This window comes from Diabrotica virgifera, chromosome 6, assembly GCF_917563875.1.
Source record: "Diabrotica virgifera virgifera chromosome 6, PGI_DIABVI_V3a".
In the NCBI taxonomy this organism is placed as follows: domain Eukaryota; kingdom Metazoa; phylum Arthropoda; class Insecta; order Coleoptera; family Chrysomelidae; genus Diabrotica; species Diabrotica virgifera.
In genome coordinates, this window is record NC_065448.1 from 44,783,110 (window position 1) to 44,795,367 (window position 12,258).

The window sequence follows — 12,258 nt, forward strand, 5'->3', positions numbered from 1 at the left end:
CCTTTTTCTAGACCGTCCTACAGACCTTCTTCCATCTGGCCTTCCCCAGAACACATTGTTTATAAGGCGATTGTCATTACTGCGTATTACATGCCATGCCCATCTAAGTCTATTGGCCTTTATATATCTGACTAGATTTTCCTTTCCGAATAGAGATTCATAACTCGTTATTGTATCTGCTCCTCCATTCGTTTGTCACGCTGTCTCTGCAAGGGCCATATGTCATTCGAACAATTTTACGTTCCCACGCCAGCAATTTATTTACTTCTCTTTTTGTTAGCGTCCATGTTTTGCTTCCATTCGCGACTGCTGGTCGAATAATGATCTGATATATCTGGATTTTTGCACCTCGTGAAAAAAGTTTTAACTTCATTAGATGTTGCATTGCAAAGAAAGATTTGTTTACTGCCATTATTCGCGTTTCAACTTCCCGTTCTATTTTGTTGTCATTTGTGATTGTTGCTCCTAGATATTTAAATTCTTTTGGTATCTTTGTATGTCCTTTTGGTGCGACAAAGCAATATCAAGCAGTGTTTTGGCCAAAATGTCAACAACAGGTCACCTTGCTAGATTCAAAATTGTGTTTTTAAACAGTTCAAGGATTTACTGATAGAAGCTGTTTTGTGATGGTATGGATACATGTCAGAATGAGTTGGTCGCCGTAAAAAATGGATTTTCGGCGTAATTTCTTAACGCGAGTTTCGGGTTTATGTGGATCCAGTATCGTGAATCGAGTATCGCGGATCGAGTATCGCGGATCGTGGATGGACCTTTTCATGGAAGCAAGAGATATACAGAAAGTTGACTTAGAGTACCACTGCAAACAAGGTAAGCTGTAATTTTATTTCTTTTGTCCTACGTCTTCTCAATTTTCATATCAAAAATAGATAACTTCAGCTCTTAAAAATACTTAATAGCCAAAGAGCTAGTGAACCCTCCGACTAACGGTCTTCCTGTAAGGCTAGAAATTTGTATAGTGATAATTCATAGCACACCAAGACTAAAAACCATGACCTGGCAGGCATCAGCCCTGCACGTGTATCTACCAGGTGAATCGAAAAGTGCATAGTTTAGGGGAAAAATAAACTTTCTCCTGTAAGGTTTAAATTTAAGTATGTGTTTGAGTAAGTCATTTAGAAAAAATGTGTACAATGACAGGCAATTCTGAACACCATAAGACCTTGCTAGGCGAGGGGAAAGATTAGGGGTTTTTCCTAAAATTATTTTTTTTGCATCGAACAAATTTTTTTTAGGTTTTTTGAATCATTCCAAACAGAAAAGGTCTTTAGTGATTTTTCTCTTAGGTTAATAGTTTTTGTTATATAAGCGATTAAAAATTTTGAAAATTACGAAATCGGTTATTTTTAACCCTAAATCGGACATTTAACTAAAAATTTCAATATTGCCAAGGTAGATAGATACTCTTTAAACATTGATTGATGAAATCCCGAAGAGTTTTTTGCAATACAATATCGGAAACCCCTTTGTTTTTTAATTGCTAATCAAGCGGGCGGGACACTGTAGTATAAGTGAGGACGTTCGAGTTGGCATAAATTCATTATCTCGAGATTGGGCAAATTTGAATAGAAATCCTGACAGGTCGATTTTTATTTTTAAATTAGGACTTTTTGGCATATATATAATACTAGTGACGTCATCCATCTGGGCGTGATGACGTAATCGATGAATTTTTTAAATGAGAGTAGGGGTTATGTGATAGCTCATTTGAAAGGTTATTTAATTTTCTATTCAGTAATATAAACATTAACATAATTATTTGTACTGGGTGTACAAAAAAATGTTTTCTTCTTTGTGTCAAATTTAATCAAAGTTAATTTAATAAAAAAAAAATTTTGTACACCCTGTATAAATAATTATGTTAATGTTTATATTACTGAAACAACCTTTCAAATGAGCTATCACACAACCCCTACTCTCATTTAAAAAAATCATCGATTACGTCATCACGCCCAGATGGATGACGTCACTAGTATTATATATATGCCAAAAAGTCCTAATTTAAAAATAAAAATCGACCGGTCTGAGGATTTCTCTTCAAATTTGCCCATTCTCGAGATAATGAATTAATGCCAACTCAAACGTCCTCACTTATACTACAGTGTCGCGCCCGCTTGATTAGCAATTAAAAACAAACGGGTTTCCGATATTGTATTGCAAAACCTCTTCGGGATTTCATCAATCAATGTTTACAGAATATCTACCTACCTTGGAAACATTGAAATTTTTAGTTAAATGTCCGATTTAGGGCTAAAAATGGCCGATTTCGCAATTTTCAAAATTTTTAATCGCTTATACATATAACAAAAACTATTAACTTAAGAGAAAAATCACTAAAGACCTTTTCGGTTTGGAATGATTCAAAAAACCTAAAAAAAATTTGTTCGATGCAAAAAAAAATATTTTAGGAAAATCCCCTAATCTTTCCCCTCGCCTGGCGAGGTCTTATGCTGTTCAGAATCGCCTGTCATTGTACACATTTCTTCTAAATGACTTACTCAAACACATACTTAAATTTAAACCTTACAGGAGAAAGTTTATTTTTCCCCTAAACTATGCACTTTTTGATTCACCTGGTAGATACACGTGCAGGGCTGATGCCTGCCAGGTCATGGTTTTTAGCCTTGGTGTGCTATGAATTATCACTAGAAAAATTTCTAGCCTTACAGGAAGACCGTTAGTCGGAGGGTTCACTAGCTGTTAAACTATAATAAACCACCGCACCCGGTTAAAAGCCTAATCAGGTAATCTCACTTTGTGCTATGTATACATATTAAGGGGGGGGGTATGGTTTGAAATATTTAATTTTTTTTATTATTTCAAATAAAAGTGCATTCGTATGATCCAGTGATGAGTTCTGATGTCCACCGCAAAATCCATTTTTTTTTGAGCTGTTTGCCAAAATTTGTCACCAATGGCTTATTTTTCAATATTTTGGATTGAATTTTTTCTTAAATATTCTTCGAATTGTACTGAATATGTTTATTTAATTTAAAAATAAAATAATTCTACCATAGCTTCGAAAAAAATTCACGAAAATGTGCTTGATATGTTGATTTCAAACCATACCCCCTCCTTAATGAATGTTTATATTTGTATTGTTACACTTCTTTATCCACTGGGAGGGTTGACATGGAGGGATATAACATGTCTATGGTGGCATAATTGGTAAGCCGCCTCCACCGGCGATATCTTCAGTTCTTATTTACTATATTTTCTTGCCTTACTAATGAAATCCACCTCTTCTTTTCTCCAAAATCATTTGGAAACACAAAGAATCTGCGTATCCCTCTTTCACTATTCGCCGTGTGCAAGTACTTGAAGGGGATACGAGAAACGATCGTGCGCGAATAGCGGAGAAATCTTGCAACTTTCTTAAATAATTCATTGTCAATTGAAATTTTGAAATTGACGTATATTTCTTATCTACTGTCAATGAAGAAGAAAAATTACATGTTGCTCCTCAATATTGATATGATATGCAATTATTATATAAAAGTAAATTCAATTAATTGTATTTTGCTTGTAGTAGTGCAATTTAATAATTAATTTTATTTACTATTACATACAATTGTTTACCTTTTAATAACATAACCTTAATATTACTTTTTCTTCTTATAATTTTTTTGGGATATGGCCTTGACAATTGTCCAGTAACCAGGACCAATATGATTGGCCAATATAATTAAAAGTGCAAAAAATGTTGCCGAGCTATGAAACCAGGTGTCGCTTTTCCGAACTTGCATGGTCCCAATAGTGTTTATAATCCGGTGCAAAGCACATTACTATTTTTATTATACAATATACAATGGTTCACAAAAGTTCCTAACCTTTACTTGGTGCAGATCACTAAAAACTATATAGACTAAGAGCCGCTATAGGTGAAATTTCTTAATCATTTTAGGCACGATGGGACCCTATAGGTGACATCCATAAACTACGTCGTTGAAAAGGGGGAGGGGGGATCTTTGCTTATTACGACGGTATACGACAGGGGGGAGGGGGCCATAAGTGCACATCCGACGTCGTTTGATGTTCACGAATATTAAAAATATACCCTATTTTAGAATTAAAAAGAATTAGTAGGTATATTACTTTTATGGCATACTTTTTATTTCGTTTTTATCACTCACAGCCTTAATAATATTGCTAGCAATTTTGTACAGAATAACAAACAATAAAACATTGTTCTACGTATTTAAACAAACGCCTCTATAAAGAACAACGTCTGGAAGCAATAAATATTAAACTGTTCATTTATTTACTGAATACTCTGTGTGAAACACCCGTGTTGAGCTGCCCCCCCCCACTTGCAAAAATTAAAAAACAAATAGCCCTGATTTATGCGCTATTTATGAGCTTTCATATTCCGCAAACTAAAAATTTTAAGCTCGTTCCACTGAGCAGGAATTTAATACTTTAGTATTAAAAGGGAGGCTGAGTCAGCCCCCCCACTACTTAAAAATATAAATATTGAATCGGTTTTGAGGTAGAATTACGAGCTATTTATGAGCTCCTGAAATTATATAGTTTCGATTTTTGAGCTCATCCCCTTCACCCCCAAACAACCCTTAGTTGATTTAACTTAAGAGAAAAATGCTTAAAATATATCATATTGCGGATATAATTCCTATTGCTTATATACTCTAAGAATAAACTATTAAATCACGTGCATTTCGATTATTGAGCTACAACCCCTTCGCAAGAAAACCACCCTATCTTCCCGACTTAAGAGAAAGTTGTACTTAAAATGCATTAAATTAATTATTTGGCGACTACATAGCATTTAATAATTTATAAGCTCCCGAACTACGCGCATTTAGATCAGTAAATTGCAATTTATATATAGTATGTATAGTGCAGTCACTGAAGGTAAAAATCAACGATTATCTTCGATTTTGGTGAACCTTCATCGATTTTCACGAAAATTGGTCAATGGTTAGAGGATACCTCAAGAAACAAAAGTGACATGGTACCACCTTGCGCCTTTACCCTGAGGGTGGATACCGCCCATTCTCGGGGGTGAAAATTATTTTATAAAAAATAACTGCACAAATTAATATAAGAACAAAAAAAAAACAAAATTTATTATAGTTATTAAAATAAATCAATACTTTTTAAGTTATTAAAGCTCAAAGATTTTAATTATTCGTGAAAAAAATGCATGTTTTGCAGCGGTTTTTCGTAAATCACTGAAAAACTGTAAGTTTTTACAAAAAAGTTAATAGTAGTTTAATTCGTATAGCTTATATTCTAAGAATAAACTCTTAAATCACGAGCCTTTCGATTATAGAGCTACAACCCCTTCGCAAGTAAACCATCCCATATTCCCGGCTTAAGAGAGAGTTGTACTTAAAATAATTTAAATTAATTATTTGGCGACTACATATCGTTTAATAATTTATGAGCTCGCAAAATATACGCATCTCAATTATTGAATTGCCATTTTCTCTCTATAGTGCAGTCACTGAAGGTAAAATCAACTATGACCTTCGATTTCGGTCAATCTTCATTCATTTTCACGAATTGACAATAAAAACTTGCGGTTTTAGCCTGGGGTATATGTCACCCCTTCTCGGGGGTGAAAATTACTTTTAAAATAACTCCACAAATCGAGCGAGGGACAAATTCTAAGCAAAATTTGTTACTTTTTGAGTTATTAAAGATCAAATATATTAATTTTTGTGAAGGAAAATGCATGCTTTAAAGCGATTTTTCATAAATAACTCAAAAACTGTAAGTTTTTACAAAAAAGTTTGCATCACTAAAATTGAAGCTAATAAAAAATATAATCAATTGCTTACTTGAAAAGCCCTTTAATATTAATTTAAAGTAAGTTAATGGTAATTAAATGTATATTTTTTTCAGCGACTGTTCAAATCTAAGGATTCAAGCTTAAATAACGGGAAAGAGATGCATTTTATAACACTTAGGTATTAAATACTTGTCAAAGTACTTAGAAATACCTATCAAAAATGAGCTCCAGAAAAAGTTGATAGCATCAAAATTTATACTCATAAAGTATACAGCTATAAAACTGTATTACATTTAATCTTTCAAATACTTCATTTTTTAGATCATATTTAAAATAATAACTCTAACAATACTCGATTGACGTAAAAAGTGATAGATACCGAAATTTGGGTTTGTTTTTATTAGCAAAGATTTTACTTGTCTTTTGATTTATGTATGAATCAAAATAACGAAGATAGAAACGTTTAAGCCAAAATTTTACTACGAGAAAAATGTAACTGGAGCCCTTTAACCTATTATCCTAAAAAATAAAGTATTTGAAAGATTAAGGTGATACAGTAGCGATCAACAGGTAGCCAAAACGCGTTCCAAGATTGCGGCTGTAATTTTAAATATTTTTTCGAGATATTTGGCACACGTATCCGTAATACAATAAAGAATGGCGGTACAGAGCCCAATTTGAAAAATATATTAATATGTGGAAAGTACTCTGTAATTAAATACAATATTAAAAAAACGAGCCTGTACCTCCATTAAGAAGAACAAAAAAATACACTTTCTTCAAATAAACTTTTTTATCCGATGCCTGGATTTTGTGTATTTTTGGAACTACTAAAATATTTTATTTCATTAGTAGTTCCAAAATGACACAAAATCTAGGCATCGGATAAAAAAGTTTATTTGAAGAAAGTGTATTTTTTTGTTCTTCTTAATGGTGGTACCGGCTCGTTTTTTTAATATTGTATTTAATTACAGGGTAATTTCCACATATTAATATTTTTTCAAATTGGGCTCTGTACCGCCATTCTTTATTATATTACGAATACGTGTGCCAAATATCTCGAAAAAATATTCAAAATTACAGCCGCAATCTTGGAACGCGTTTTCGCTACCTGTTGATCGCTACTGTTTCCTCTTAAGCCATTACTTTATGTCTCGGTTGACAGCCGGTTAGTTAACCGGTGTTTAATCGAAACCTCTTTAGGGTCTCTTGCGTTGTAATAAATGCAATTACTAGTAATATTATGCTTATAAATAAAAATAAATAAAAGAGACCCTAAAGAGGTCTAGATTAAAACCCGGTGAACTAACCGGCTGTTAATCGAGACATAAAGTATCGGACCTAATTGTAATACAGTTTTATAGCTCTTGAAATTATCTTTCAAATAGTTGGATGTCCCCGATGTCATAAAAATTAACAGAGTGATTCAAAAAAAAATTCATTTTTTTGTAAAAATTTTTGGAGTATACATTTTGATGCTATCAACTTTTTCTGGAGCTCATTTGCTAGGTATTTCTAAGTACTTTGACAAGTATTTAGTAAGTGTTAAAAAATGCATCTCTTTCCCGTTATTTAAGCTTGAATCCTTAGATTTGAATAGTCGCAGAAAAAACCATACATTTAATTACCTATAACTTACTTTAAATTTACATTAAAGGGCTTTTTAAGTCGGCAATTTATTATATTTTTTATTAACTTCAATTTTAGTGACGAAAACTTTTTTGTAAAAACTTACAGTTTTTAAGTTATTTATGAAAAATCGCTTTAAAGCATGTATTTTCTTTCACAAAAATTAAAATATTTGATCTTTAATAACTCAAAAAGTATTGATTTATTTTAATGACATTATATAACAAATTTTGCTTAGAATTTGTCCCTCTCTTGATTTGTGGGGTTATTTTTAATAAAGTAATTTTCACCCCCGAGAAGGGGTGACATATACCCCCGCCTAAGTTGTTATTGTTAATTTTGTTTCTTGACGTATCCTCTATCCGCTCACCAATTTTCGTAAAAATGAATGGAGATTTACCGAAATCGAAGGTCATAGTTGATTTTTACCTTCAGTGACTGCACTATAGAAAGAAAATGGCAATGGGTCATTCCATTTCAAATCACTCAATTTTGGAGCAAAAAAAATTTTGGACCTCCGATTTGTCTGAAAATTGGTATATAGCTTCTGCGGGACGTAAAAATAAGATATTTAAGGTCAAAAAATCTTCTTCTTTTTTCTGAAAATGTTATTTTATGCGATTTTACAGTGATTTGGTGTTTATTTATACAAATTTGCATAATATTTTAATAGAAGGGACTCAAAAATGTCATTATATGGCATTATAACAAGTTACTTTGATTCAAAACAAGCTGTTGATCAAATTTTATAGTGTAGAAAACGTTAAAATACCGTTTTTTACATCTTTCTCCATTCCCAAAATACATTATAATCGATTTGGCTGAAAATTTGCCCACAGCTAGACAAAATATAGGACTTTAAGTGGTGAGAAGGATTTGAATTATATTACAATACCAAAAAAGTTACATGCAATATTATAGTCAAAAATATAGGCGTCTACTGTAAGTACAATTAACTCGAAAATATCGACCTCACGACAAAAATTATTAAAAAGATATTGTAATAATATTGTGAGTACGATTTATTTGGAACAATATCAGTTCCTACCATTTTTGTCGAAAAGTTAAAAATGGCGGAGATATTGAGCAAAACAGGTTCTCCTTTAAAATCAAGATGGCGGCTAACGTAACGGAGGAATTCATTCGTGATTTTAAATTTAGGCTACTATTGACTCCCCTAAAGATCAGAAAAATCAAATTTTGGGCAGCTCGGCATTCAAGGTCAAATGCTATCCCGACCGGACTAATATATACTTTTGAGTCTGATATTACTCCATGTAACTTTTTTGGTATTGTAATATAATTCAAATCCTTCTAACCACTTAAAGTCGTATGTTTTGGCTATCTGTGGGCAAATTTTCAGCCAAATCGATGATGATGTATTTTGGGAATGGAGGAAAATGTAAAAAACGGTATTTTAACGTTTTTTACACTATAAAATTTGATCAAAAACTTGTTTTGATTCAAAATAACTTGTTATAATGCCATATAATGACATTTTTGAGTCCTTTCTATTAAAATATTATGTTTTTCATTGATACTTTACGACAGAAAATGCAAATTTGTTTAAATAAACACCAAATCACTGTAAAATCGCATAAAATAACATTTTGAGAAAAAAGAAGAAGAAGATTTTTTGACCTTAAATATCTTATTTTTACGTCCCGCAGAAGCTATATACCAATTTTTAGACAAATCGGAGATCCAAAATTTTTTGCCTGAGTGATTTGACATGGAATGTACCCAATTCAATAATTGAGATGCGTATATTTTGCGAGCTCATAAATTATTAAACGATATGTAGTCTCCAAATAATTAATTTAAATTATTTTAAGTAAAACTCTCTCTTAAGCCGGGAATATGGGATGGTTTTCTTGCGAAGGGGTTGTAGCTCAATATTCGAAAGGCGCGTGATTTAAGAGTGTCTTCTTAGAATATAAGCTATACGAATTACACTACTATTAACTGTTTTGTAAAAACTTACAGTTTTTCAGTGATTTACGAAAATCCGTTTCAAAACATGCATTTTTTTCACGAATAATTAAAATCTTTGATCTTTAATAACTTAAAAAGTATTGACTTATTTTAATAACTTTATATAATAAATTTTGCTTATAATTTGTTCTTTTAGAGATTTGTGCAGTTTTTTTTTATAAAATAATTTTCACCCCCGAGAAGGGGCGGTATCCACCCTCAGGGTAAAGGCGCAAGGTGGTACCATGTCACCTTTGTGTCTTGAGGTATCCTCTAACCACTGACCAATGTTCGTGAAAATCGATGAAGGTTCGCCGAAATCGAAGGTAATCGTTGATTTTTACCTTCAGTGACTGCACTATAAAAAATAAATTGCACTTTACTTATCTAAATGCGCGTAATTCGGGAGCTTATAAATTATTAAATGATATGTAGTCGTCAAATATTTAATTTAATTCAATTTTATGTACAACTTTCTCTGAAGCCGGGAAGATAGGGTGGTTTTCTTGCGAAGGGGTTGTAGCTCAATAATCAAAATGCACGTGATTTAATAGTTTATTCTTAGAGTATATAAGCAATAGAAATTATATCCGCAATACGATATATTTTAAGCATGTTTCTCTTAAGTTAAATCAACTAAGGGTTGTTTGGGGGTGAAGGGGATGAGCTCAAAAATCGAAACTATATAACTTCAAGAGCTCATAAATAGCTCGTAATTCTACCGCAAAAACCGATTCAATATTCCTATTTTTTAGTAGTGGGGGGGGCTGACTCACCCCCCCACTAAACTATTAAATTCCTGCTCAGTGGAACGAGCTCAAAATTTTTCTCATAAATCAGGGCTATTTGTTTTTTAATTTTTGCAAGTGGGGGGGGGCAGCTCAACACGGGTGTGTGAAACAATTGTATAAGAATGAATAGAAATGAAATATTTAGTCAGTAGATTGTATTTATACTTAATAAAAGAAATGGTCTTGAAATTAAAACAAAATAAGTATCAAGATTTATATGATACAGTTAAGAAAGCATAGGAACTCCGATAAAAGTATTGTCTTTTGTCTCAATAAAGGTATTGTTATAATTAGTTGTACAGTGAATTGAGAGAAAAAAATACGCGGATATTAATGAGCTACATAGTAATACTAATTTGGATACATTCGTAAATTGTCGGATACAATTCGTAACTTTGATAGCTAACCTTAAAAAATCCAGAAATAACATGGAATTAAAAAAAAATCACTAAAAGAGGGGGTCATGAGTTGCAATTGCGACGTCGTTATGAGGGGGCGGGTCAACTGTAAACGACGATTTACGACGGAAGGGGGGGGGGGGTATTAAAAAGTCCAAAATTTTTACGACGTAGTTTATGGATGATCCCATAACTTAAATAGTAGAACCTAAAGGAAAACGTTTGAACACTGTGCCGTCACTTTTCAGTGGCACATGCGTCGACAGTGGTGCATCATACTTTCCACTTATGGACGGGATAAATAAATTAAAAGTTACCCTCCCTTACTAACAGAATTAAATTTTTTTTATTTTTTTAAGTTCTATGTGATTAACACATAGGATTCAGCGTAATTTTAACCCACCACCCCCTTCCCCCTGCCCCCACCATCAAAAACTTCATTTTTCGTTTTTATTTTTTTTGGTGGGATGCAATCAATTTTAAAATTTCAAAAAATTCACAGGCATAGCTGAGGCTTTTATAAAACATGCCTATTTTTTATAGACCCATAGATAGAGTGTACATAACCTCAAAAAATGAAAAGAAATTTTTTTTTTCGAAATAGCATATACAGGGTGGTTCATCTTATTCACCTCGGTCTCTGTACGGAAAACCACTTGATATTTAAAAAAAATTTCTTCACAGAAATATACACGGCCTTTAATACTACAATCTAAAAATTATGTGAATTATACAGGGTGCTCCAAAAAAGAGTGGTATATCAAAGTTATATTTTTTCTTATGGAATGCCCTATATATGATGACATTATTGAATTAACCTTAAAAAATAAGCTATACTTTCATAAGGGTTCCCTATACCTAAATACAGGGTGTTTCGACTTATTTAGATTTTTATAAAAATGTAAGGTTTTAGAAAAAAATAAATATCTACGAATCTAAGAAGCAGTAACAAATTATTTCTTGGATCTTAATAACAGACTATTTAGCATACTTAAACAGATGCTTATTGCAACAAAATTTCTTACAGGGTGGTAAAAATATGAGATTGTGCTATTAACAAATTCAAGCTGTAATAACTTACTTATTTTAAATAGAACACCCTGTATCTTACTAGTCTATCGCGTAGAAAATGTACTTAGCTTTCAATTTGTATTAGGGTTTCCTATACCTATCTTTTTAAAAGGTGGTCAAAATATTGTATTGTTCTATTAACAAATTCAAGCTGTAATAACTTACTTATTTTAAATGAAACACCCTGTATCTTACTAGTCTGTCGCGTAGAAAATTTACTTAGCTTTCAATTCTTATTAGGGTTTCCTACGCCTATCTCCCTTCATTTTTTAAATATTTAAAGATTTCCTAATTTGTAAGCTTTAAATTTAGAATTAAGTACCTATGTCGTGGTTATGTACAACACATCACCAACACCGGCAATATACTTAAATATCTTAGTCAAGATAGCTTCATTAATAAAATTCACATTTTTATCATTTAATCACACAGAGTGTTCTTATTTTAAATGACATACTCGATATTCTATTCTTTATAATGGAACATATTTAAAATCTCTTCAATTCCATGTAAATATTCTCAATACACATGTTATTCTGTAAATATAAATTCCCATGTTATTCTGTAAATACCCATTTTTACATATTTTTGTACAATAAGCTCGTTCTCGTCAAAGTAGCCA